The sequence below is a fragment of the Mustelus asterias genome, unplaced genomic scaffold, assembly GCF_964213995.1.
Source record: "Mustelus asterias unplaced genomic scaffold, sMusAst1.hap1.1 HAP1_SCAFFOLD_113, whole genome shotgun sequence".
Classification (NCBI taxonomy): domain Eukaryota; kingdom Metazoa; phylum Chordata; class Chondrichthyes; order Carcharhiniformes; family Triakidae; genus Mustelus; species Mustelus asterias.
This window is the reverse complement of record NW_027590154.1, coordinates 763,345-791,077: the sequence shown is the minus strand read 5'-3', so window position 1 is coordinate 791,077 and position 27,733 is coordinate 763,345. Positions and strand designations below refer to the sequence as shown.

Sequence of the window (27,733 nt, the reverse complement as noted above, 5' to 3'; positions counted from 1 at the left end):
AATACAAGTTCTTTCCAAATGTAAACATTAGAAAATGCAAGATTTGATATGTTGAAAGCTCTGAGATTAACAAAGAACAAAGAACAATACAGCACAGGAACAGGCCCTTCGGCCCTCCAAGCCCGCGCCGCTCCCTGGTCCAAACTAGACCATTCTTTTGTATCTCTCCATTCCCACTCTGTTCATATGGCTGTCTAGATAAGTCTTAAACGTTCCCAGTGTGTCCGCCTCCACCACCTTGCCTGGCAGCGCATTCCAGGCCCCCACCACCCTCTGTGTAAAATATGTCCGTCTGATATCTGTGTTAAACATCCCCCCCTTCACCTTGAACCTATGACCCCTCGTGAACGTCACCACCGACCTGGGGAAAAGCTTCCCACCGTTCACCCTATCTATGCCTTTCATAATTTTATACACCTCTATTAAGTCTCCCCTCATCCTCCATCTTTCCAGGGAGAACAACCCCAGTTTACCCAATCTCTCCTCATAACTAAGCCCCTCCATACCAGGTAACATCCTGGTAAACCTCCTCTGTACTCTCTCCAAAGCCTCCACGTCCTTCTGGTAGTGTGGCGACCAGAACTGGATGCAGTATTCCAGATGCGGCCGAACCAACGTTCTATACATCTGCAACATCAGACCCCAACTTTTATACTCTATGCCCCGTCCTATAAAGGCAAGCATGCCATATGCCTTCTTCACCACCTTCTCCACCTGTGACGTCACTTTCACGGATCTGTGGACTTGCACACCCAGGTCCCTCTGCGTCTCTACACCCTTTATGGTTCTGCCATTTATCATATAGCTGCTCCCTACATTATTTCTACCAAAATGCATCACTTCGCATTTATCAGGATTGAACTCCATCTGCCACTTCTTTGCCCAAATTTCCAGCCTTTCTATATCCTTCTGTAGCTTCTGACAATGCTCCTCACTATCTGCAAGTCCTGCCAATTTTGTGTCGTCCGCAAACTTACTGATCACCCCAGTTACACCTTCTTCCAGATCATTTATATAAATCACAAACAGCAGAGGTCCCAATACAGAGCCCTGCGGAACACCACTAGTCACAGGCCTCCAGCCGGAAAAAGACCTTTCCACTACCACCCTCTGTCTTCTGTGACCAAGCCAGTTCTCCACCCATCTAGCCACCTCCCCCTTTATCCCATGAGATCCAACCTTTTTCACCAGCCTACCATGAGGGACTTTGTCAAACGCTTTACTAAAGTCCATATAGACGACATCCACGGCCCTTCCCTCGTCAACCATTTTGGTCACTTCTTCAAAAAACTCCACCAGGTTAGTGAGGCATGACCTCCCTCTCACAAAACCATGCTGACTATCGTTAATGAGTTTATTCCTTTGTAAATGCGCATACATCCTATCTCTAAGAATCTTCTCCAACAACTTCCCCACCACGGACGTCAAGCTCACCGGCCTATAATTACCCGGGTTATCCTTCCTACCCTTCTTAAATAACGGGACCACATTAGCTATCATCCAATCCTCTGGGACCTCACCTGCGTCCAGCGACGAGACAAAGATTTGCGTCAGTGGCCCAGCGATTTCATCTCTCGTCTCCCTGAGCAGCCATGGATAGATTCCATCAGGCCCTGGGGATTTGTCAGTCTTTAAATTCTCTAACAAACCTAACAATTCCTCCTTTGTAATGGAGATTTTCTCCAACGGTTCAACACTCCCCGCCGAGACACACCCAGTCAACACATCCCTCTCCTCTGTGAATACCGACGCAAAGTATTCATTTAGGATCTCCCCTACTTCTTTGGGCTCCAAGCATAATTCCCCACTTTTGTCCCTGAGAGGTCCGATTTTTTCCCTGACAACCCTTTTGTTCCGAACGTATGAATAAAATGCCTTGGGATTCTCCTTAATCCTGTCTGCCAAGAACAATTTGTGACCCGTTTTTGCTCTTCTAATTCCCCGTTTGAGTTCTTTCCTACTTTCTTTGTACTCCTCCCGAGCTCCCTCCGTTTTTAGCTGCCTGGACCTACCATACGCCTCTCTTTTCTTTTTGACCAGTCCCTCAATTTCCCTGTTATCCACGGTTCTCGAATCCTACCCTTCCTATCCTTCTTTTTAACAGGCACATGCCTGTCCTGTAGCCCTAACAACTGTTCCTTAAAAGACTCCCACATGCCAGATGTGGATTTACCCTCAAACAGCCTCTCCCAATTAAGTGCTGCCAATTTCTGCCTAATCCCACTAAAGTCAGCCTTCCCCCAATCCAACACCTTACCCTTGGGACACCACTCATCCTTTTCCATCACTATCCTAAAGCTAACAGAATTGTGGTCACTATTTGCCACATGTTCCCCTACCGAAACTTTGAAGACCTGACCGGGCTCATTCCCCAGTACGAGGTCCAGTATAGCCCCCTCTCTAGTCGGGCTATCTACATATTGTTCCAAAGAACCCTCCTGTACGCATTTTACAAATTCCTCCCCATTCAGAGTCCCTGCTCTCAGCGATTTCCAGTCTATACCAGGGAAATTGAAGTCTCCCACTACAACAACCCTATTTTTCCTGCACCTATCCAGTATCTCCTGACATATCCGTTCTTCCACTTCCCTCGGGCTGTTGGGGGGCCTGTAGTACACCCCCAACATAGTGACTGCTCCCTTCCTGTTTCTAAGCTCCACCCAGATTAATGTGATTGTATTCATTTCGTTGCCTGATGTCTTAACTTGTCCAGTTTAAGTAGATCAAATCATCAATAAAATTGGTATTCAGTGGAATTGCAGCCTGTTCAAATATGTTTCATTTATTGTGACATCAGAATACTCTGAACAAATTCTTGATCAGAATGTATCTCTTTATTTGAATTAAATAGCATCTGCTCTAATGGGTATTCACAAAGCTTCTATTCATTTTGAACCAATTGTCAATATACTTAAATTAAACAGTTATTTTGAGTTGAAACCAATCAATAAGTGACTGTTTATCTGGTTTTGCTGCCGTGATACTTCATTCTAACCAGTGAGGTGTTTGTGTAAGTAAACATAGAAATAGCAATCCCAGAATAAATTTATTGATTGAGAAAAACACAACAAAAATTTCCCCATCAACACAGCACAGAAATAGACAAACATGCATATAAATCAACGGATTCCAGTCGTGAATGTTTTTTGGACATTTTTCTTCATCGGTTATATGCGCAAAAAAGGCTATGAACATCTCTGTGTTCAAAAGTAGGAAAGATTCCCTCTAATCTCGAAATATAATGCCACGGCAAATATATTTGTGGAGATTTCCTGTGCTTTATCTCTCTGTGTTTTTCTCCTGTCTGATTCTGTCTCTTGCTTTGTCTCTCCACGACAGGTCATTGTCAACAACATCAAGTCAAACTCCAGCTCATGTATTCTCTCAGCCATATTAATAGGCTTCTAACTAAATTAATCTAATTCAATTAATTGGACAATATCGAAAGAGCTTTTCTCCAAAATGTATATTGGTCATTCCCTGGATCTAACTCGTCCTGTCCCGGCCACCCAATTGTTTCAATGGACAGTGTAGAGAGAGTTTTACTGTTTCTAAACAGCCTACATTTTCTGGGAATGTATGATTAGCACAGTGGAGATGGAGATTCACTTCGTATCTATCCCGTGCTACACCTGCCTTGGGAGTGTTTAATGTTGCAATGTGGAGGGAGCTTAACATTCGGTACCTAAACACATGCTACACCTGTCCTTGGAATGTTTGATGGGACACTAGGCCCTGTCTCTATAATACACTCGTCTGTGATTCTGGTCTGCTGATGTTAAATTAACTAATCTCTGCGTCAGTTTATATTAAAGAACGTTCTGTCTCTGTTCATATTGCACTAGATGTGCTCTCTGTTTGTACTAAACTAGATGCTGTCTCAGTTTATATTACACGTCACCATATCTCGGTTTACATTAAGCTCGACAGTGACTCTGCTTCTATTATTGTAGACCTGTCTCTGTACTAAATTGGATGCGGTCTTAGTTCTGCACTTGACTATGTCCACGTTCATTTTATATTGGGCACGGACTCAGTTATTCCTGCGCTAGACAAGGTGCAATAATGTGAAAAGTGGCTGGGGGAACACATTTCTCTGCATCCTCCGACAGACACAACTCTCTGGGATGGAGACTGGTCTTGGGCACTGGAAAAAGTGATATCTGAAATCCAATTCTGCTGACTGCATTGCAAGTAGATATCAAACGCTGCGCTGCATGCACTGTCGATCCAATAGTTTCTGTTTCAGGATCCTGCTGAATACAGATGTTTTTAGCACAGCATATTTATGTATCGTATTATCTCTCCCCCTCACAGAACCGTAGAGTAATGCGACCTTAATTCGAACAGAGGCATAATCTAGTGCATTAATAACAGTGACCTGGTCGCATTAAATATAGGCAGAGTCAGGATCAAATAAACACATACATGGACTGATGCAGCATTAAGACCATACCATAAGATATAGTAGCAGAATTAGGCCACTCGGCCCATCGAGACTGCTCCGCCATTCAATCATGGCTGATATTTTTCTGATCTTCATTCTCCTGCCTTTTGCCCATAACCCCTGATCCCTTTATTAATCAAGAACCTATCTAACTCTATCTTAAAGACACTCAATGACTTGGCCTCCGCAGCCTGCTGTGGCAAAGAGTTCCACAGATTCACCACTCTCTGGCTGAAGAAATTTTTCCTCATCTCTGTTTTAAAGGATCACCCCTTTAGCGTGAGGTTGTGCCCTCTGTTTCTAGCTTTTCCTACGAGAGGAAACATCCTCTCCATGTTCACTCTATCCAGCCCTCGCAGTATCCTGCCCCTTCCATGCACTCTGTGCTGCTTTCTGGAGGTGGCTGCCAGCTTTATCCGCCACAGAGCATCTGCCAACAAGAACATCAGATGAAACTTTCCACTCCCCAAGTCCCTCTTTCCTCTCTGCTCCTCGCTGTCTTTCCGGAGGAATTGGGATGGGAAGCTGATGGGAAAAGATTTGCAGGGCTCCAGGGACAAAGTGGAGCAGTGGGACTGGCTCGATTGCTCTAGCAGAGAGTCGACACCAGCTGAATGGGCTGAATGGCCTCCTTCATTCTGTGGCTATTCTATGGTTGACACACAATAGATAGTCAAAATCTTTTCCCAAAGGTAGGGGAGTCTAAAACTCGAGGGCATGGGTTTAAGGTGAGAGGGGAGAGATACAAAAGTGTCCAGAGGGGCAATCTTTTCACACAGAGAGTGATGAGCGTCTGGAACAAGCTGCCAGAGGTAGTAGTAGAGATGGACACAATTTTATCTTTTAAAAAGCATTTAGACAGTTACATGGGTAAGATAGATGTAGAGGGATATGGGCCAAATGTGGGGAATTGGGACCAGCTTAGGGGTTAAAAGAAAAAGGGCAGCATGACAAGTTGGGCCAAAGGGCCTGTTTCCATGCTGTAAACATCTATGACACTATGACAACTTGTCATTTGGGTCTCAACTTCAAGTTTCTAGGTGTCCAGATCACCAACAACTTGTCCTGGTCCCCCCATGCCGACACTATAATTGAGAAAGCCCACCAACACGTCTACTTTCTCAGGAGGCTGAGGAAATTTGGCATGTCAGCTACGACTCTCACCAACTTCTACAGATGCACCATAGAAAGCATCCTTTCTGTATCACGGCTTGGTATGGTTTCTGCTCTGTCCAAGACTGCAAGAAATTACAAAAGGTCGTGAATGTAGCCCCGTCCATCACGCAGACGAGCCTCCCATTCATTGACTCTGTCTACACTTCCCGTGGCCTTAGAAAAGCAGCCAGCATAATTAAGGACCTCATGCACACATTCTCTCTTCCACCTTCTTCCGTCAGGAAAAAGATACAAAGTCTGAGATCACGTACCAACCGACTCAAGAACTTCCCTGCTGCCCTCAGACTTTTGAATGGACCTGCTACATATTAGATTTATCTTTCTCTACACCCTACCTATGACTGCAACACTACATTCTGCACCCTCTCTTTTACTTCTCCCCGATGTACTCTATGAACGGTATGTTTTGTCTGTACAGCATACAAGAAACAATACTTTTCACTGTATCCCAATACACGCGACAGTAATAAATCAAATCAAATCAAAATCCTCCCAATTCTTTCCTCCACGATAGGTCGCAGCATTTAAAGAACACGCCCAGGGCCCAGTGCTGAGTCTGAGGGTATCTGACTACAGTAAGGTGAGTGATACAGGAGGGTCTCACTGTCTGAGGGAGGTGAGTCTTAGCCGGGGGTGCGTGAGTGACCCAGGTTAATCTGACACTCCAGGGACAGTTGGAATGGAGCTTTCCCCCGGGCTGTCCCCTCCCCGTGTCTGCGTGGGTTTCCTCCGGGTGCTCCGGTTTCCTCCCACAGTCTGAAAGATGTGCTGGTTAGGGTGCATTGGCCGTGCTAAATTCCCCCTCAGTGTAACCCGAACAGGCGCCGGAGTGTGGGCGACTAGGGGATTCTCACAGTAACTTCATTGTAGTGTTAATGTAAGCCTACTTCTGAGACTAATAAATAAACTGAAACTGAAGGTCAAGGTGCTGCTGTGACAATGCACTCTTGTTTAAACACTCTGCAATGCTGAGACTGGGAGAAGTGACCAACAGGGGGCAGCATTGCAGCTTCTGTCCCCCTATTGAAACTGGGATTGTTGCTCCATCTGCTGCACAATCCCAACCCCATCCACTGGGGGCAATCTGGACAATGGCTGCAGACAGACCTCATTGCGCGTGCGCCGCAATGACACCCACCGCCGGCGGCCATTTTGCGTTGCCAAGGGAGACGGCCAGCGGCCATATTCCGTTGCCAAGGGAGACGGCGGCGGCGACCATCTTGCGTTGCCAGGGGAGACGGCATCAATGCGGCGGCGTCCCGCGCGCTGACCTCTGGGAGCATTCCCGTCCCGCACATGCGCACAGGTCGCCCCGCCCCCTCGACAGACCCCCCTGCTGTCCCGCCAACGAGCATGGGCCGGAGTGGGCAAGAGGTGACACTGGGAGGAGCAGCCCCCGGGAGCGTCACAGCGACACCTGGTGGCCGGGAAGGGCAATAGCAGCAGCACAGTCTCTGCCCAAAGGCTTCCCCAGTTCAGCTGCTCAGAGACACTGGGAATGTCTTCAAGTGGAAACTTCAGCTTCTCACATTCACCCCCTGTGTTCAGTCATTGTTTCCTAGGCAACCTCTGTAGTGACATCACAAACAACTTGTTCACATTGAAGGCCATGGCAATCTGGACCATTCGGCTTCAAAGCCATTGAGCTTTGAAATTTCAATTGAAATGTTGGAGATGAGAGTTTATCGATGCAAGTCATGTTGCATGTGGAACGCTCATGATGCCACAATTAGAGCGGTGCAGACATCTCACAGGGTTGTGTGACTGGAGGAGATGTCAGAGACGGGCTGGTTAAATATAGAGGCACACGGTCTGAAGCTAGGTTTTGGGTAAAAGATGGCAGTGATGTTGTGACATTAATTTAGCTTCAGATAGTTGCTGGGGAGGGGGATAGAGAGGTTGGGGAGTGTGTTTGTATTGGGGCAATCTCTCTCTCTCTCTCTCATCATGTATATATATGAATCCATCTCTCACTCTCTATCTCTCTTTACCCATTGTGTCCAGAGTCTTGTGAAGGCGCAGACCGGCGGAGAGGGGGGCTGTGGACGCCGGGGTGACCAGAATCGGGGATGTGCTCGATGAGAGAGGGGCGGGCTGGATGAGTCCCCGCGTGCTGGCTGAGCGCGCGGGGATGTCCGTCTGGCGCGCGGCCAAAGCCATCCTAGACCTTAGGACGGTCGTGCTCGGCCCCGAAACTGCACGCAAACTTGAGACGGCGCAGGCGTGCGGTGGGATCCCGCCCGAGCGTTCCCCTGTTCGGGCGGAATTCCACATTGGCCCAAAGCCTCAGCCCCCTCCCCTGGGTGAGGTGCCCCACAGCCTGAGCCGCCTCGCGGAAATGCCCTCCGTGCCTTTTTCTACCGCGCGGAGGCGTTTCCTGTGCGGGCTGCTGCTGCACACCCTCCACTACCGCCTCCTCGCCTGTCGCCCGGATACACCTTGGCGGGCCTTGTTGCCGCCGGGCGGCAGAGGTCCCCGCTGCAGGTCCCTCTACGGAGGGATCTCCCCCAATTACGTCGGGGACCTGGGGTGGAGGGTGATGCATGCAGCAGTTCCGCACAACCGTAGGATTCACTGGTTCACGGGCTCCGAAGACTGCCCTTTCTGTGGCCTTGTGGAGTCCGTGGACCATGTCTATGTTGAGTGTCTTAGGCTGCACTCCCTTTATGTTTTCCTGAAGAACCTTTTATTGATGTTTTGTTTGCACTTCAGTCCCACGCTCCTGATCTACGGACACCCGGTGCGGAGAGGGGAGGGTCGGGATGGCGACCTCCTCGTGAACCTGCTCCTGGGCCTGGCGAAACGCGCCATTTACCGTTCCAGGCAGCGGGCGATCGAGGGGGCCGTCCATCCTGACTGTCTTCCCCTCTACCGCGGCTACGTTCGCGGCCAGGTGTCCCTGGAGAGGGAGCATGCGGTGTCCACGGGCGAGGTTGACGCTTTCCGCGCCCGCTGGGCACCGCAGGGGTTGGGGTGCATTATTGACCCTAATAACCACATTTTAATTTGATGTTTTTAAGTTTCCTTTGCATTTTGATTTCTGTTCGGGCTGTTCCCCCTCCTTTTTGGGGAGCTGCCCCTTTTACTTTGTCCTGATTTAATTTGAGTTTGTTTACTTGGTTTGACCTAAAAAGAGGTCTCTCTGAATGAGAATTGAGCTTCAGACGGCCTGAAACGTGCCTCCTCTGGGGCAGCGCCTGCACTTTGTTTCCGGGGTGGGTTTGTTTAAGAAGACGCCCGGTTCTGTTTGTTTTTGTTTTGTTTGTTTGTTCTTGGCTCCCTGCGGGGAGGAAGGAGGGAGGTGAGCTGCTGCCTGCCTTGCCCGGCCTGCCTGTTGCCTGCCTGCCTGCCGTCTGGCCTGCTTACCTGCCTGCCTGCCGTCTGGCCTGCTTACCTGCCTGCCTGCCGTCTGGCCTGCTTACCTGCCTGCCTGCCGTCTGACCTGCTTACCTGCCTGCCTGCCGTCTGGCCTGCTTACCTGCCTGCCGTCTGGCCTGCTTACCTGCCTGCCTGCCGTCTGGCCTGCTTACCTGCCTGCCTGCCGTCTGGCCTGCTTACCTGCCTGCCTGCCGTCTGGCCTGCTTACCTGCCTGCCTGCCGTCTGGCCTGCTTACCTGCCTGCCTGCCGTCTGGCCTGCTTACCTACCTGCCTACCGTCTGGACTGCCTGCCGTCTGGGCTGCCTGCCGTCTGGACTGCCTGCTTGCCTGCCATCCGGCCTCTGGAGGGTGTGCTCTCCCCGGGGGGAGGGAGGAAGAGAGGACAGAGAGTAACTGGAGGAGAAGGGGGGGGCGAAGGCGTTTGGACTGTCTCTTCTCCATCTGCAGTGGGGGGGTGAAGACCTTTTTTTCCTAATTGCCCTACCCACTGCTGCTGTCCCCAAGATTGGTGCACCCTCCCCTTTTTCCCTCCTGACTGGGGCACCGGCCTTGTGCCTCATCTCCCTCCCACTGCTCCGACCTCCTCTCTCCCTCTCTCACTCTGGGGAGAGAACACCTACACCCCTACCCACCTACCCCACCCTCCCTTATTTTTCCCTCCACATATACGCCCTGCCGTGCATCTGGGCAGTCTCGGGGTGGGTGTAGCACTCCCTTGATACCATGGCGACATCACCAGCGTCGCCGGTGGCAGGGCCTTCTCGGCCCACCTATGCGGGCGTGGCGGCTGCCAGAGCCCCCGCCGCTCCCAAGGCCCTGCCGCCATTCTCCCTAATCACGCGGCAGCTCGGGGTGAAGTGCTACGCCCACCCCGACATGTCTATCGAGGCCTGCGTTAAGGCAATGGCTGGGGTTGTCGGCCCCTCAGCCATTGTCGCGGCCTCAAAGATGTACGGCCGGGCCGTATTCTTCCTGAAGGCCGAGCGGGCGGTTCGCCTCGCCCTGGAAAAGGGGCTCACGGTGGGCGGGACGTTCCTGGCGGTGGACCCTTTGGAGGCCACCGCCCACAAGATAGTAATATCAAACGTCCCGCCCTTCCTACCGAGTGAGCTCCTCCTCCCCCACCTCCATCTACTGGGGGAGGTCAGGTCCGGGGTGCAGCCGATCCCGCTCGGCCTTCGGGACCCCTCCCTCCGCCATATTTACTCCTTCCGGTGCCAGGTTTTTGTCCGCCTGGCCCGGGAGGAGGAACTGGAGGGAGGTTTCAATGTCCCCCACGAGGGGACCACGTACCGGGTCTTTTGGTCCGCGGACGGTGTGCGGTGCCATGCCTGTAAGGAGGCGGGGCACGTGAGGAAAAACTGCCCCGTCTCCAAGGCCGCCGACCACCAACCCAAGGCGGCCGCAGCTGGCACCGCAGCCCCCTCTCCCCCCAAGCGAGTACCATCTGCCCCCCCGCGAGGGGAGGCCACGCCGGCAGCAGCTGCCACCTCAGCTGCCGGCGGGGGGGGAGCGGAGCCCCCGCGCGGCCAAAAGGCCCATAAGGGACCTACAAAAAAGAAGGGGGGTACCGGAACCCCGGCCCCCAGGGAAAACACCCCAACCACCCCGGCAGCCGGCTCGGGGACCGCCTCAGTCTCCACCTGCGCCCCCCACCACCACCACCACCACCATCTGCCGGGCCCGTGGGCTCTCCGGGGCCTAGTGCTGGGTCCGGCGCCCGGGATCATGGGCCCGAGCATGGGGGGGTAAGCGACCCCGAGCCGGCAAAACTGGCGACGCCGCCACCTCGGGGGGAAGTGACGGGAGAGCAGGGGGGGCGCGGCAAGGCGAAGAGGGGCGGAGGGCGAGGGGCCTCGCCTGCCCGAGGGCAGGTTAACAAAAAGAGGCGGGGCCCCTCGGGCACCGTAGAGTTCGAGGTCTGCGTGCCCCTCCCCCCTTGTGAGTCATCTCCTGCCGTGCCCCCACCTGTCTTTGTGCCTTGTCCCGCGAAAAAAGGGGGCAAGGCACCCTGTAAATCCAAGCATGTGTTGCCTCAGTCCCCCGGCGAGGAGTCTCCGGGGCCGGGTGGCAGCGGGGCCCCCACGGTTCCGTTCCACCCGGCCGGTTACAACCCGGAGTTCTTCTTCAGTCTGTCGGGGGACTGGGGCGACACTCCAATGTTCATGTCCTCGTGCGGCGGTGGCGAAGAGACGATCCACTCGTCCTCTCCGTCCCGACCTTGGACGCTGGACATCCCCAACCTCAGTCCGAAGGATACACCGGACCTGGGGGGTGTCCAAGCGTCTGGGGCGGGGGGGGGGGCTGGGCCGCCGTCGCACGGGGGCCCGCAATCCGGGAAAGGTGAGCCCGGGGGGAACCCCTCCTCCACCGATCCTGGGGGTGGGATCGGGGAGGGGCTAGGGCTAGTTGGTGGCTCCGTGCCGCCCGCCGTACGTCCTGCGGCGGGGGACTCGGAGTCGAGGGGCGACCGCCCTGAGGAGGTCAGCGGCTCGGTGGAGGGCACGGGGACACTTTCAGAGTCTGCCCAGAGCGAGGCGGGGGACTCCCTCGTGCCCCCCACCGAGTCGTCCCTCATCCCCTCCAAGGACCTCAGGGTCTTTATCCGTAACCATTCCGGTCGCTCCGACATAATCCGGCTAGCCCTCGGCCACTGGCCGGACCTGGCGCAGCTCGTCCGGTCCGTGAAGGCATGCTCGCATGCCTCCGCGGGCCTGGAGAAAATAGAGCGGCGCTGGGTACTGCGGTTCCTCCACAGGCTCGAAAAGGTGGGGGGTGGACTGGTGAGAATTGCGCCAGCGCCCCCCCCACACACCTAGTTAAGTGGTGACGGTGGCACAAAGCTGCTGACATGAAGGTGACCATAGCCAGCCTCAACATCAACGGCAGCAGTGGGTCACACCGCAGGTTCCAGAACTTCTCGGTCCTCCGTGACGGGAAGTATGCGGTGTGTTTCCTGCAGGAAACCCACACCGTTCCGGGAGACGAAGCCCAATGGCTCCTGGAGTGGCGAGGGGGGGTCTACATGAGCCACCTCACGCTCGCTTCTTGCGGGGTGGCTATCTTGTTGGCCCCGCGTTATAAGCCGGAGATCTTGGGGGTCAAGGAGCCGGTGCCAGGCCGGTTGCTGCACTTGACGGTCCGTGAGGGGGGCGTGGTCATTCACTTGCTGAATGTCTACGCCCCGACCGCAGGACCGCAGCAAACGACTTTCTACGAGAAAGTGTCCGCTCACATCGACACCATCGCGGGGGGCGAATGCATTATCCTCGGGGGAGATTTCAACTGCATCCTCGAGGCACGGGACCGCACCGGCCCCTGGCTGCGCACTCCGGCGGTGGTGAAGTTGCGGGACCTGATCGGGTCCCACGACTTGGTGGACGTCTGGAGACATCTCCATCCTGGCTCCAGCGCCTTCACTTTCGTGAGGCCTGGAGTCGGAGCGTCCAGGCTCGACCGCCTTTACATTTCGAAGGCGCACGTGTCCGGCGTGTCCTCGGTCTCCATGCGGCCGGTGTCGAGCACGGACCACAGCCTGGTGTGGGCGGACTTTGCGCCGTCTCGCATCCGGCGGGGGTCCGCGTACTGGCACTTTAACAACACGCTGCTGGAGGACGAGCGCTTCCTGGACTCGTTCCGTCGATTCTGGGCCGGCTGGAGAAGGAAGCGGGGAGGCTTCCCCTCCTTGAGGCTCTGGTGGGATGTGGGCAAGACTCACGTCCGTACCTTCTGTCAGGGGTACGCGAGGGGGTCGACAAAGAGGCGGAAATCCAGGCTCGAGGAGTTGGAGAAGGAGGTGCTCGACCTGGAGGCACGTCTCAGTCGGCCTGACGCGGACCCGGCCCTGCGTTCGGAGTACAGGGAGAAGAAGGACGCGCTGCGAGACCTGCAGCTTGCCAGGTCTCGCGGCGCGTACGTGAGGTCGCGGCTCCAGTTCCAGGTGGACCTGGACCGCGGCTCCCCCTTCTTCTACTCGCTGGAAAGAGGGCGGGCTAACCGTCAGCAGCTCCTTACGCTGCTGGCCGACGACGGTTCCCCCGTCTCGGATCCGGAGGGCATCCGGGCCATTGCCCGGGAGTATTACACCTCGCTCTTCTCTCCGGATCCGTCCAGCGAGGATGCCCGCAGACTTCTGTGGGAGGACCTGCCGCAGGTCGGCCCGGAGGGCGTCGGCAGGCTCGAGGCCCCTACCACCATGGCCGAGCTGACCGGCGCCCTAAATGGCCTCAGCCGGGGCAAGGCCCCTGGGCTGGACGGGCTGACAGTAGAGTTCTTCAGGGCGTTCTGGGACGTCCTGGGGAGCGACTACGCGGGGGTCCTGGGGGAGAGCGTCGCTACCGGGGAGATGCCCCTTTCGTGGCGCAGGGCCGTCATTGCCCTGCTGCCCAAGAAGGGGGATCTCCACCTGCTCAAGAACTGGCGCCCGGTCTCCCTCCTCAGCACGGATTATAAAATCTTTGCCAGGGCTATGGCTTCACGCCTTGGATCCGTGCTGGACCACTTGATCCACCCTGACCAGTCCTACACGGTCCCGGGCCGTTGCATACATGACAATCTCCACCTGGTCCGGGACCTAATCCATCACACCCAGAGGGCTGGTCTGTCGGGCGCCTTCTTGTCATTAGATCAGGAGAAGGCGTTCGACAGGGTGGAGCACGAGTATTTACTCGGGACTCTGCGGGCATTCGGGTTCGGGACGCATTTTGTCGCCCGGATCCGATTACTGTACTCTGCCGCAGAGTGTCTGATTAAGGTTAACGGGTCCCTGACGGCGCCCCTTCGCTTTGGGAGAGGAGTACGGCAGGGCTGCCCCTTGTCCGGCCAACTGTATTCCGTATGCGTGGAGCCATTCCTGCGCCTCTTGCGGAGGAGGTTGTCAGGTTTGGTCCTGCGCGGACCGGACGTAGGGGTGGTCCTGTCAGCTTACGCCGACGACGTGCTCCTCATGTTCACGGACCCGGCTGACCTGCGGAGGATGCGAGAATGCCAGGCGGTGTACTCCGCCGCGTCCTCCGCCAGGATCAACTGGGCCAAGTGCTCCGGACTCCTTGTCGGTCCTTGGGAGACGGACCCCCTTCCGGAGGAGCTCAGGCCTTTCACCTGGAGCAGGACCAACCTCCTCTACTTGGGGGCCCATCTCTGCCCAGCCGAGGAATCCTGGCCGGCGAACTGGCGGGAGCTGGAGGCCAAAGTCTCCGCCCGCCTGGGTCGCTGGACAGGACTGCTCCGAGTGCTGTCCTACGGGGCGCGAGCTCGCGTCATAAACCAGCTGGTCGCCTCCATGCTGTGGTACCGGCTGGTCCCTTTGACCCCTCCCCCTGGCTTTGTCACCGATATCCAGAGAACCCTCGTGCGGTTCTTCTGGGGCAATCGACTGCACTGGGTCCCTGCTGCGGTCCTGTATCTCCCGCTTGAGGAGGGCGGACAAGGTCTGGTGTGCCTCCGCACTCAGATAGCGACCTTCCGCCTCCAGGCCCTGCAGAGGTACCTTTACGTTGAGCCCCCTCCACAGTGGTGTGCCATGGCGACGTATTTCTTCCGCCAGTGGCACGGCCTCAATTATGACGTGCAGCTCCTGCATATCGAACTGGGGCGTGCTTCGACCGCCCTGCAGGAGTTGCCCGTCTTTTACCAGGACCTCCTCACTGTCTGGAACAAGGTCGCCTCGCGACGCAGCTCTCCCCCGTCAGGAGTAGCGGCTCTCGTGCGAGAGCCGCTGCTCAGGAATCCGCTCCTCCAGCCGTATAACTTCAGGTGGCTGGCGGAGAGGGGGGCTGTGGACGCCGGGGTGACCAGAATCGGGGACGTGCTCGATGGCGGAGGAGCGGGCTGGATGAGTCCCCGCGTGCTGGCTGAGCGCGCGGGGACGTCCGTCCGGCGCGCGGCCAAAGCCATCCTAGACCTTAGGACGGTCGTGCTCGGCCCCGAAACTGCACGCAAACTTGAGACGGCACAGGCGTGCGGTGGGATCCCGCCCGAGCGTTCCCCTGTTCGGGCGGAATTCCACATTGGCCCAAAGCCTCAGCCCCCTCCCCTGGGTGAGGTGCCCCACAGCCTGAGCCGCCTCGCGGAAATGCCCTCCGTGCCTTTTTCTACCGCGCGGAGGCGTTTCCTGTGCGGGCTGCTGCTGCACACCTTCCACTACCGCCTCCTCGCCTGTCGCCCGGATACACCTTGGCGGGCCTTGTTGCCGCCGGGCGGCGGAGGTCCCCGCTGGAGGTCCCTCTACGGAGGGATCTCCCCCAATTACGTCGGGGACCTGGGGTGGAGGGTGATGCATGCAGCAGTTCCGCACAACCGTAGGATTCACTGGTTCACGGGCTCCGAAGACTGCCCTTTCTGTGGCCTTGTGGAGTCCGTGGACCATGTCTATGTTGAGTGTCTTAGGCTGCACTCCCTTTATGTTTTCCTGAAGAATCTTTTATTGATGTTTTGTTTGCACTTCAGTCCCACGCTCCTGATCTACGGACACCCGGTGCGGAGAGGGGAGGGTCGGGATGGCGACCTCCTCGTGAACCTGCTCCTGGGCCTGGCGAAACGCGCCATTTACCGGTCCAGGCAGCGGGCGATCGAGGGGGCCGTCCATCCTGACTGTCTTCCCCTCTACCGCGGCTACGTTCGCGGCCAGGTGTCCCTGGAGAGGGAGCATGCGGTGTCCACGGGCGAGGTTGACGCTTTCCGCGCCCGCTGGGCACCGCAGGGGTTGGGGTGCATTATTGACCCTAATAACCACATTTTAATTTGATGTTTTTAAGTTTCCTTTGCATTTTGATTTCTGTTCGGGCTGTTCCCCCTCCTTTTTGGGGAGCTGCCCCTTTTACTTTGTCCTGATTTAATTTGAGTTTGTTTACTTGGTTTGACCTAAAAAGAGGTCTCTCTGAATGAAGATTGAGCTTCAGACTCAAACTTCCTTCTGTCTTCAACATCTGTGAGTAAAACACTTTCTTTTCTCCCCCCTTCCATTCCTTTTTTCATTCTGGGGGGGAAACTGTTGACTTGCAGCAACTGATCACGAGAAATAGACGCAGGAGTGGCCACCAGGCCCTTCATGGCTGATCTATGCCGGCTTCAACTCCTTTTGTGTGCCTTTTCCCATAGCCCTCTATTCCTCGATCTATCAACTATTTATCCACCTCCACTTTAAATACTTATAGTGATCCAGCCTCCACCTGTGGGGGAGAGAATTCCAGACATTCACCACCCTCTGGGGGAAGAAATTTCTGTGCACCTCAGTTTTAAATGACCGACCATTTAGCTTGTTCGAGACTTTTGCACTTGTAAAAATATCTCACCGTCTATCCTGTCAAGCCCCCTCAGGATCTTATGTTTCAATAAAGTCACCTCTTTGTCTTCAAAGCTTCAAGGAATACAGACCTAGACAATTTATTCTCTCTTGATAGGACAACCCTCTCACCCAGGAATTTGCCTGGTGAATCTCCTTTGGACTACATCCAATGTTACTGTATCCTTGTTTAAGTAAGAAGATCAAAACTACGCAGTATTCCAGGTGAGGCCTCACCAACACAACCCCCCCTGTTTTTAAACTCCAACCCCTTTGCAATAAAGGTCAAAATTCCATTTTTCTTCTTACCGACTGTGGGACCTGCCTGCTAGCTTTTTGTGATTCATGTGCAAGAACATCTAGATCCCTCTGTACTTCACTCACCTGCACCGCCTCTCTATGTAGGTAATCTCTCTTATTTCTCCTACTGAAATACATGACCTCCCACTTCTCCACATTAAACTCCATTTGCCAGGTTTTCATCACAATCTATCTATATCACACTGCAGAATCAAAATATCCTCATCACAACATGTCCTTCCGCCTATCTTCGTATCATTTGGAAACCTTACATTCTGTTCCTGCCTCCAGGTCATTAATTGAATAATGAACAATTGCGAGCCAAGAACTGATCCCTGTGGTACTCCACTAGTTACATCTTTCCACTCTGAAAAAGACTCATTTATTCCAACTCTCTGTTTTCTATGTGACGGCCAGTTTTCAATCCATGCTAATACACTTCACCAATTCCATGGAGCTTTACTTTATAGGCCAGTCTCTTATGCAGCGCCTTGTCAAATGCCTTTTGGAAATCATAGAATCATGGAATCCCTAGAGTGCAGAAGGAGACAATTTGGCCCATCGAGTCTGCACTGACTCTCCGACAGAACATCTTTCCCAGGCCCTATCCCCATGACCCCACATTTTTATCCCATTAATCCCCCTTATCCACTTCTATTGGGACACAAAGGGGCAATTTAGCATGGCCATTCAACCTAACCCACTCATCATTGGGGAGAGCCTGGAGCACTCGGAGGAAACCCACGCAGACACAGGGCGAATGTGCATACTCCACACAGACTCACCCAAGGCCGCAATTGAATCCGGGTCCCTGGTGCTGTGATGCAATAGTGGTAAACACTGTGCCACCCTATCTAAATACACTACATCTACAGCTTGCTCTCAATCTACTCTCCCATATTACATTCTCAAAGAATTCAAGCGAATTTGTCAAACATGATTTATGTTTCATAAAAGAATCTTGACGAGGTTTGATCATATTCAGCTTTCCTAAATGATTAGCTCTTTCCTCTTTGATTATTGACTCCAGTATCTTGCCAACAACAGATGTTAAATTAGCAAGGTTAAATTAACCCTGCCTTCTGCCTTTCTCCCTTTTTGCACAAGGTAGTCACATTGGCTGTTTTCCAATCTTCAATACCCTCCCAGAATTTAGTGAGCTACGAAAAATTACAACCAAGTGTCCACTATCTCTTCAGCAACCTCCATTAAAAGCCGAGCGTGCAGTTCATTGGGTCCTGGTGACTTGTCCATCCTTCGCCACTGAAGGGAAAGGAAGGGAGTCCAGTCTGTACATTCCACACATTGTTAGTCCAGTCAGATAGACATATATCTGTCTGGCAGCCTGCATGGAGATTTCCAGCTCTGTGTCCAGGACAGGAAGCAGTGAGCATAAATCTGTCAGTCAGCCTCAATCAGCACCTTCAGGAGAATTGGGAGGGTGAATATTGGATACAGCAGAGTGAGAATGGAGGGAGAGTGTGTGGGATGGAGATTTACAGTTTTTGGGGAATGAGAGAGGAAAGAATATTCTACTGAAATTGTCAGTTCTTAACTTCTATCCTGTCCTGACGGTGATTATTTTTGTAAACCCGTTTTGCAGGACATCAGAAGGGGAGTATTTACAGACAGAAATCTCAATCCAAACTACACATCATCTTCTGACAGAGTCACTCAATTCATCGGGACCTGAATATTAGCAGCCTTTGAATCTGGAAGGAGAAATGTTTCTCTGTTCTTTCTGCTTCAGAACACTTTAAACATCAGTATGACTGGAAAAGCTCCAGGATGCACACACACCCGAGAGAGTCTACTCCAGTGCACTGACTGTGGAAAGAGCTTTAACCAGTAACACAGCCTGAAAATACATCGCAGCATTCACAGCGGGGAGAGACTGTACCCGTGTTCTGTGTGAGATTTAACTGATTGTTTAACCTGGAGAGTCACAGGGACACCCGCACCATGGAGAAACCGTGGAAATGTGGAGACTGTGGGAAGGGATTCAGGCACCCATCTCAGCTGGAAATTCATCAACGCAGTCACACTGGGGAGAGGCCGTTCACCTGCTCTGTGTGTGGGAAAGGATTCAGTCAGTTATCCCACCTACTGAGTCACAATCTCACTCACAGCAATGAGAGACTCTTTAAATGCTCTGATTGTGGAAGTGGTTTCAAAAGCTCTCGGCATCTGATGTCCCACCAGCGCATTCACACAGGGGAGAGACCGTTCAGCTGCTCTCAGTGTGCAAAGGGATTCATTCAGTTATCCCACCTGTTGAGACACAAAGTCACTCACAGCAATGAGAGACCCTTTAAATGCTCTGACTGTGGGAGCGGATTCAAAAGCTCTCGGGAACTCGTGTTCCACCAGCGCATTCACAGTGAGGAGAGACCGTTCAGCTGCTCTCACTGCTCAAAGAGATTTAGAACATCATCCAGCCTGCGGAGACACCAGCGAGTTCACACTGGGGAGAGACCGTTCACCTGCTCTGTGTGTGGGAAGGGATTCACCCAGTCATCCCACCTGCACAGACACCAGCGACTTCACACTGAAGACAGGCCGTTCACCTGCTCTCAGTGTGAGAAGGGATTTACTGACTCATCCAGCCTGCGGACACACCAGCGAGTTCACACTGGGGAGAGGCCATTCACCTGCTCTCAGTGTGAGAAGGGATTTACTGACTCATCCAGCCTGCGGACACACCAGCGAGTTCACACCGGAGAGAGGCCGTTCACCTGCTCTCAGTGTGGGAAGGGATTCATAGTTTCATCCCAGCTGCTGAGACACCAACAAGTTCACGAGTGATTCCAGGGGTTGAATTCTGCTGTTATTGTTTCTGCTCTCAATTACATCCAGGACTGCATTTTGTTCGTTCTCACAGTTGGTCAATGGGGAGGGACGAGGGTTTCTTTCTGCGGGACTGGCCGGTCTCATGACTTTGCCTCCAGTGGCTGGTGCTCGGAACTTCAGAGATATTTAGTCAGCATTTCTGTTTGAAACTCCCCCAAATCCCCATCAAATTTCCTTTGTAATTGTTTATTGTCTCCACTTCCGCCACCCTCGTAGGCAGCCAGTTAAAGCCCATTAATATTCACTGCATCAAAATATTCTTCCTCACGTTCCCCTCCCTCGCATCTCTGACCCAAAACCTTCAATCTGTGTCCCCCTTGTCCTTGTCCCATCAGCAGATGGGAACAGCTTTCCTTTGTCCACCTTATCGAAACCTGTCAGAATCGTGTCAGGAATGTAAAGCTGGAAATCCCTCCCTAACAGCACTGTGGGTGTACTTACACCTCAGGCATTGTAGCAGTTCAGGAAGGCAGTGTTGGGGTTGACCACGGCCGAGGCAGCTACATACAGCCACATATTCTGTTATAATTGAAGGACTGTAGTTTGAATGTGAGGCATTATGGGACTGGACTATCTTGACCACATTCCTGTGACTGCTCAGTTTCTGCAATCACGGACCATTAAAGCTGCTTAGCAGGGCCCCAACAGAGGACCTGGTGAGAATATTTACTCAGAATGAGTTAGAATTAAACTTATTCCAGGATCGGCAGGTGTTCAGCGGCTGAGATACTTGAATCTGTGAAACGTGGGCCTGATCAATCAACAAACGATGATAGGTAGTTGGTTCAGAGTGTTCTCAGGCATTATTTAAATTATTTTATCATAAATTTGTGACCCGATAGTCGGTCAAGTGACGGTATACTCCAAGTAGCACTGGACTGGAAAGCAGATATCTGAGAGTAGATTCCAATGATTATAATTCTACCCAAGCATGGCCAGTGAAAAATCAGAGCTCGAGTGGGGACCGGACAGGTCTCTTACCTGCCATTTGGAAACTAAGAACAAGAAATTCATCGATAAAATGATTAGAGAATAGAGCCAATCTTTCGAGTCAGGATGACACTTCAGAAGAGCTCTTATAAAGGGACATCCAGACTGGAAACATTGACTCTATTCTCTCTCCACAGATACTGTCAGACCTGCTGAGATTTTCCAGCATTTTCTGTTGTTGTTTCAGATTCCAGTATCCGCAGTCTTTCACTTTTATGATAAAATGATTAAGTCTGATTGGAATCCCCACGACCCTCCCGCAAAACAGAGGGAGTGGTGGCAAAAGGAGAAAAAGGATAAGGATGATAAAGTCTGGGTTCTGATTCTCCGAGCCCATGTAGAATAAACAAAATGAGTGAACCAGTTTATAAAGAACAGAAGTTACCCATCCCTAACAAAAACTGATCAAATTAAGAAAATTAGGTTGAGGAATATAACAAAAAAAAGATGAAGTTTAAATTAAGTTTGTGTTGTTACTGAATGTATTGTTGTCATTTTGTTGTTACCACACTGTATTCACCTCAATGCTTGTGGAATCCGTGTAGCGAGCAGGAATTGTTTAAACTAAGAATTTCTTCTTTCATTTTGATCAGCGAGAGGACATTATATTCTGTGAAATCTGCCTCAAGAATAAGGCTGATTGTTCAGTCTGAGTGTGAAAGAAAGATACAGGGGGCGATCTTACCGGCTCGACTCGCCGCTCGATTAGACCGGTGAGCCAGGAAGATAGCGTGTGAGACTAAAGGATTGCTATCTTCCCGGCCCGTGTTTTGCCAGCTTCATTCCCAGAAAGGGAGTGAAGGTTATTTGCACAGAGTTGCCTACATTACAATGTGATTGGTGGGTTCAGCATGGCTGCTTCCCCCACTCGCTGGCGAGACGTCACATCGCCGAGAATCACTACTGGTCTTCACCAGCGGGGACCAGGTGCTTGGGCTACACTGGGTGTGTGGGATCGGAGGCCATTGAAGCCACCATGGTGGTCAGCGGCAGTGCCCATTGGGCAATGCCACATTCAGTACCCTCCTGGCAGTGCCCAGTTGAGCACCATAAGTGTACCATGGGCAGTGCCAAGGGGATGGGTCGGGCTTAGTGGAGGGGTATTTACAATGACTGGATGCTTATGCAAGGAGGGTGGGCACCAAGGGGGGAGCTTTGTATGGGGGGGGAGGGTGATCGGGGGGGACGGCAGGGGGTGAATCTCTGCCAAGGGCGGTAGATGTGCACGGCGGGGGCGTTCAGGAATTGGCCACGGAGGGGGCATCATGGTGATTGAATAAGCAGTGACCCTGAATTGAGTTACAATTAATGAATCAGTCGTTATAGTAAAAGACTGAGTTTTTATTTGCTTTTAAAATGTAAAATCTTAATTGCTGTGTATGTAACGAATACGCAATGAAGATAAATTTTTAAAGTTTATTTATTTGTGTCACAAGTAGGCTCACATTAACACTGCAATAAAGTGACTGGGAAAATCCCCTAGTCACCACACTCCGGTGCCTGTTCGGATTACACTGACGGAGAATTTAGCATGGCCAATGCACCAAACCAGCACATCTTTCAGACTGGGGAAGGAAATAGGAGCGGCTGGAGGATCTTCAAGCTCTGATTAGCCTCAACATTTGAAACTGTGTGAATAAGGGATTGTATAGAATCAGATAAAGGGACAGCATGAACCAGTTCTATTGTATTCCTGTCTAAGATAATGAGAGAAAGTGGTGTCAGTAATTGAGGATCCAATTCAATTAATCTGGAGACTAAATTGACCAATTGTCATGTTACAACAGGCCCAACTCTGACGTGTGGTAATGGTCACTTTGGGGATAAAAGTAGAGGTTCCGAAGGTCTTCCTTGTGAACCAAATTCTGAAGCCTCCAAAGGCTGAGTTCCAAGGAAATTACTGTCAAAGAAGGAGCCAGACTCCCAAGGCAGAATTCCACAAGAATCCCTGTCAAAGAAGGAGCCAGAGAGGGTTACTCTTCTACGGACTGATCACCCACATGAAGTTGTAAAAGTCAATGTCTTAAAGTTTATTTATTAGTCACAAAGAGACTTACATTCACGCTGCAATGAAGTTACTGTGAAATTCCCCGAGTTGCCACACTCCGGCGCCTGTTCAGGTATATATTTACTATCCAGAGAATTCTGCCTTTACCACAAAGAGGTCAGGGAACAGATAAAGAGAAACCATTTGTGTCCAGAACATTGTGAACATAATTTTACTCTGGTTGTCTTTGATCCTCAAGTCATTTTCTGTTTCATTAATGAACTTTTATCAGTAAAAATATTTGATTTTTCTGGATTTTTTCTGATGAAATTGATGCACTTTAGGGAAAGTGGGTGAGAGGGGTTGGCAGGCTCTTTAACAGAAAGTGAGTCCCTCTCAGGTAATTGGCAATGGGGTCAGAGGGGGAGGTGAGATTTTACTTTTTGACACAGCAAGTTGTTCTGATCTGCTTGAAAGATTCAATAGAATCTTTCCAAAGGGTAAAGACTTGAAAGGGAAGAACTTGCAGGGCTGTGGGGAAAGAGCAGAGCAGTTGGATAAATCAGAGAGTCCTTTCAAAGAGATTGCAGGGACATGATGGGCTGAATGGACTCCTCCTGCAGCCTGTCAATCTCAGCCTCCTGCTTTTGTGCAGGTTTGAAGGGCAGATTTCAGTGCAGCCTCTTCCCTGTATATGTATTTAAAGAGACAGGTTTCTCTTTAGCTCTGAGTGACTGATATAACAATTGGTTGGAGGCCCATTTCCCACTCAGTCCTCCAACAGCTTCCTGTCTCTCTATTAGTGCGACGCCCATGGCAGTTTCCCAACTGGGGCGCAGGCCCCATTATTCTCAGCTAAATTCAGCCCTCAGCTCCGTCGCCTGGCTGTCATTGACACGAGCAGTAGAGAGACAGAAAGGTGCCCCAGGCTCAAATGGGAAGTCGAAACGTGTGGCTTTAAATGAACTGTTAAGATCTCTGATGATCAACAATTTTTTAAAAATGAATTCTAAACCCAGTAAACAAATTAAAGATTCACACAACAAAACTTCAAGTTTTCTGATGTTTCCTCCAACAAACTGGAAGCAACAATGATTAAACACTTTTTTATAGGGAACATAGCCCTTAAACTGTAAAATTAAACTTTGCCCTTTTACTCTTAACACCATTAAATATCCACTCAATGGATATATTTTACCCTGCCTTGGAATGTTGACACTTTCTCCAAAAACCAGCCCAAAGTGATTCTTTACTCCTCCTTTTCCAGTCTGGCAACCTTTAATCCCATCCTTCACAGTGATGGTTCTCCTGGACATTTTCCCACTAACACAAGCAAGGTGAATCTTCCAGTCTTGTTTCACAATTCTCAGGAATTTGTGACCAACATTCGACATCGGAGCAGAAATTGGCCATTTGGCCCTTTGAGTCTGCTCCACCATTTATTTAGATCATGGCTGATCTGTTTGTGTTGCGTTCTCGTGCTCCACCTGATACTTTTGATGCCCTTATCGAACAAGAATTAGTATAAAGGCAAAATTCTGCTGTTTTTGGAATCTGAAACAAAAACAGAAAATGCTGGACAATCTCAGCAAGTCTGACAGCAATGAGAATAGAGCCAAAATTTGAGTTAGGATTACTCTTTGTCAGAGATGAAGACAAGAAAAATCGGACAAAAGTTATACTGTGAGGGTCAAGAATTGGGAAGCAATCTATTAAATCTCCTCTGAACCACTTTCAATGTATTTGTATCATTTCTTAAATAGGAGACAAAGCTGCACCCAGTATTCAAGATGCAGTCTCAGCAACGCCCTGTATAACTGAACTACAACATCTTTATTTCTATGTTCAATTTCTCTCATAATAGAACAAAGAACAAAGAAAATTACAGCACAGGAACAGGCCCTTCGGCCCTCCAAGCCTGCACTGATCATGCTGCCCGACTTAACTAAAAACCCCTACCCTTCCGGGGACCACATCCCTCTATTTCCAATCTATTCATGTATTTGTCAAGACGCCCCTTAATAGTCACGACCGTATCCGCTTCCACTACCTCCCCCGCCAACGAGTTCCAGGCACCCATTACTCTCTGTGTAAAAAACCTGCCTTGTACATCTCCTTTAAGACCATAAGACCATAAGACATAGGAGCGGAAGTAAGGCCATTCGGCCCATCGAGTCCACTCCACCATTCAATCATGGTTGATTTCAACTCCATTTACCCGCTCTCTCCCCATAGCCCTTAATTCCTCGAGAAATCAAGAATTTATCAATTTCTGTCTTGAAGACGCTCAACGTCTCGGCCTCCACAGCCCTCTGTGGCAATGAATTCCACAGACCCACCACTCTCTGGCTGAAGAAATTTCTCCTCATCTCTGTTCTAAAGTGACTCCCTTTTATTCTAAGGCTGTGCCCCTGCGTCCTAGTCTCTCCTGTTAATGGAAACAACTTCCCTACGTCCATCCTATCTAAGCCGTTCATTATCTTGTAAGTTTCTATCAGATCTCCCCTCAACCTCCTAAACTCCAATGAATATAATCCCACGATCCTCAGACGTTCATCGTATGTCAGGCCTACCATTCCTGGGATCATCCGTGTGAATCTCCGCTGGACCCGCTCCAGTGCCAGTATGTCCTTCCTGAGGTGTGGGGCCCAAAATTGCTTTAAACCTTGCCCCTCACACCTTACACCTATGCCCCCGAGTAATTGACTCTTCCACCCTGGGAAAAAGCTTCTGACTATCCACTCTGTCCATGCCTCTCATAATCTTGTAGACTTCTATCAGGTCTTCCCTCGGCCTCCGTCACTCCAGTGAGAACAAACCAAGTTTCTCCAACCTCTCCTCACAGTTAATGCCCTCCATACCAGGCAACATCCTGGTAAGTCTTTTCTGTACCCTCTCCAAAGCCTCCACATCCTTCTGGTAGTGTGGCAACGAGAATTGAACACTATATTTCAAGTGCGGCCTAACTAAGGTTCTATAAAGCTGCAACATAACTTGCCAATTTTTAAACTCAATACCCCGGCCGATGAAGGCAAGCATGCCGTATGCCTTCTTGACTTCCTTCTCCATCTGCATTGCCACTTTCAGTGACCTGTGTACCTGTACACCCAGATCCCTTTGCCTATCAATACTCCTAAGGGTTCTGCCATTTACTGTATACTTTCTATCTGTATTAGACCTTCCAAAATGTATTACCTCACATTTGTCCGGAATAATAAAGGATAACATTCCATTTGTCAGAACTTTGATTTATTTGAACTAAGATTTATGGGGTTCTCTTGTTTACAATAACCTCCCTAATCGTAAATCACACCAGGTTCCAGTGTCTTAACCATATGGCAAGAAAGAATACTTTAAATGGTGAATGCAGAAAGTTTAATAATCATTAAAAATTTAACAAGTCAGAAAGATAAAAACAGATTGTCGATTAACAGTTAATAGCGAAAGTTTAACATTAACAATTGAACAGACTTCTCTCCATCCCTCTCAGACCAGGACATGAAGTGACCGCTCCAAAAACATGGATAACTTGTAAAACCAACAGCTCTTAACACCTCTCTGTAAACATCTCTCCCTCCACCTCTCTCTCCCAAATTGCCTTCTCAAGACCACTTTTTTATACTTTAAAAATGTCAAAAGCCCATCTTAGCCAATTCCCATAAATCTTCAATTATGAACTAAAATAGACACGAGTTTTCAGGCGATTTAAAAACAAATGAACTGTCTGCTGAAAGAGTTAACTTTTCTACAGAATCTAAAGGGATGGGGAGTGAGCAGCAAAAACTTGGCACACAATTACATCACTTTACACGAGTTTAAAACAAAACAAATGATTTTAAACTTCATCGATTAATTTTTTTTTGTTATATTCCTCAATCTATTTACTTTAATTTGATCAGTTTTTGTTAGGGATGGGTAACTTCTGTTCTTTATAAACTGCTTCACTCATTTTGTTAATTCTACATGAGCTCGGAAAATCAGAAGCCAGACTTTATCATCCTTATCCTTTTTCTCCCTTTGCCACCACTCCCTCTGTTTTGCGGGAGGGTCGTGGGGATTCCAATCAGACCGAATCATTTAATCATAAAATACTGCAGATGCTGGAATCTTTAAAAAAAAACAGAAAATGCTGGAAAATCTCAGCAGTTCCAACAGCATCTGTGGAGAGAGAATAGAGCCAATATTTCGAGTCTGGATGTCCCTTTATAAGAGCTCTTATGACGTGTCATCCAGACTCGAAAGATTGGCTCTATTCTCTAATCATTTTAATCGATAAGTTTCTTGTTCTTAGTTTCCAAATGGCAGGTAAGAGACCTGTCCGGTCCCCACTTGAGCTCTGATTTTTCACTGGCCATGCTTGGGTAAGATTATAACCATTAGAATCTACTCTCAGAGGTCTGCTTTTCAGTCCAGTGCTACTTGGAGTATACCGTCACTTCACCGACTATCAGGTCACAAGTCCCTCACAGTTCTTATCACAAATTTATGATAAAATAATTTTCACATGCCTGACAACACTTCTTAACTTCTTAGTCAGCTACCTACCCCCGTTTGTTGATTAGTCAGACCCCTTTTTTACAGATTCCAGGTTTCTCAGCTGCTGAACACCAGCCGGTCCTGCAATAATCTCATAGAATCTCCACAGTGCAGAAGGAGGTCATTCGGCCCATCAAGTCTGCACCAACCACAATCCCACTGACCCTATCCCCATAACCCCATGCATTTACCCGAGCTAGTCCCCCTGACACTAAGGGGCAATTTATCATGGCCAATCCACCTAACCTGCACTTCTTTGGACTGTGGGAGGAAACCGGAGCACCAGGAGGAAACCTACACAGACACGGGGAGAATGTGCAAACTCCACATAGACAGTGATCCAAGCTGGGAATCGAACCCGGGACCCTGGCGCTGTGAGCGAGCAGTGCTAACCACTGTACCACCGTGCCGCCCCAGTTTAATTCTAACTCATTCTGAGTAAATATTCTCACCAGGTCCTCTGCTGGGGCCCTGCTAAGCAGCTTTAATGGTCCGTGATTACAGAAACTGAGCAGTCACAGGAATGTGGTCAAGATAGTCCAGTCCCATAATGCCTCACATTCAATCTGCAGTCCTTCAATTATAACAGAATATGTGGCTGTATGTAGCTGCCTCGGCCGTGGTCAACCCCAACACTGCCTTCCTGAACTGCTACAATGCTGAGGTGTAAGTACACCCACAGTGCTGTGAGGGAGGGATTTCCAGCTACACATTCCAGACTTTCACTGGACTGTAGGTGGATACCAGATTGATATATTCCATTCAACCACACCCAAGGTGAGTTAT

The 27,733-nt window shown here is 50.6% G+C and overlaps 1 protein-coding gene across 1 annotated transcript in view; it reads right to left on the bottom strand.

The window, feature by feature from the left end:
* LOC144484515 (uncharacterized) overlaps window positions 1-27,733 on the bottom strand; it is a 225,139-nt gene that overhangs the window by 108,953 nt on the left and 88,453 nt on the right. The window lies entirely within an intron of this gene.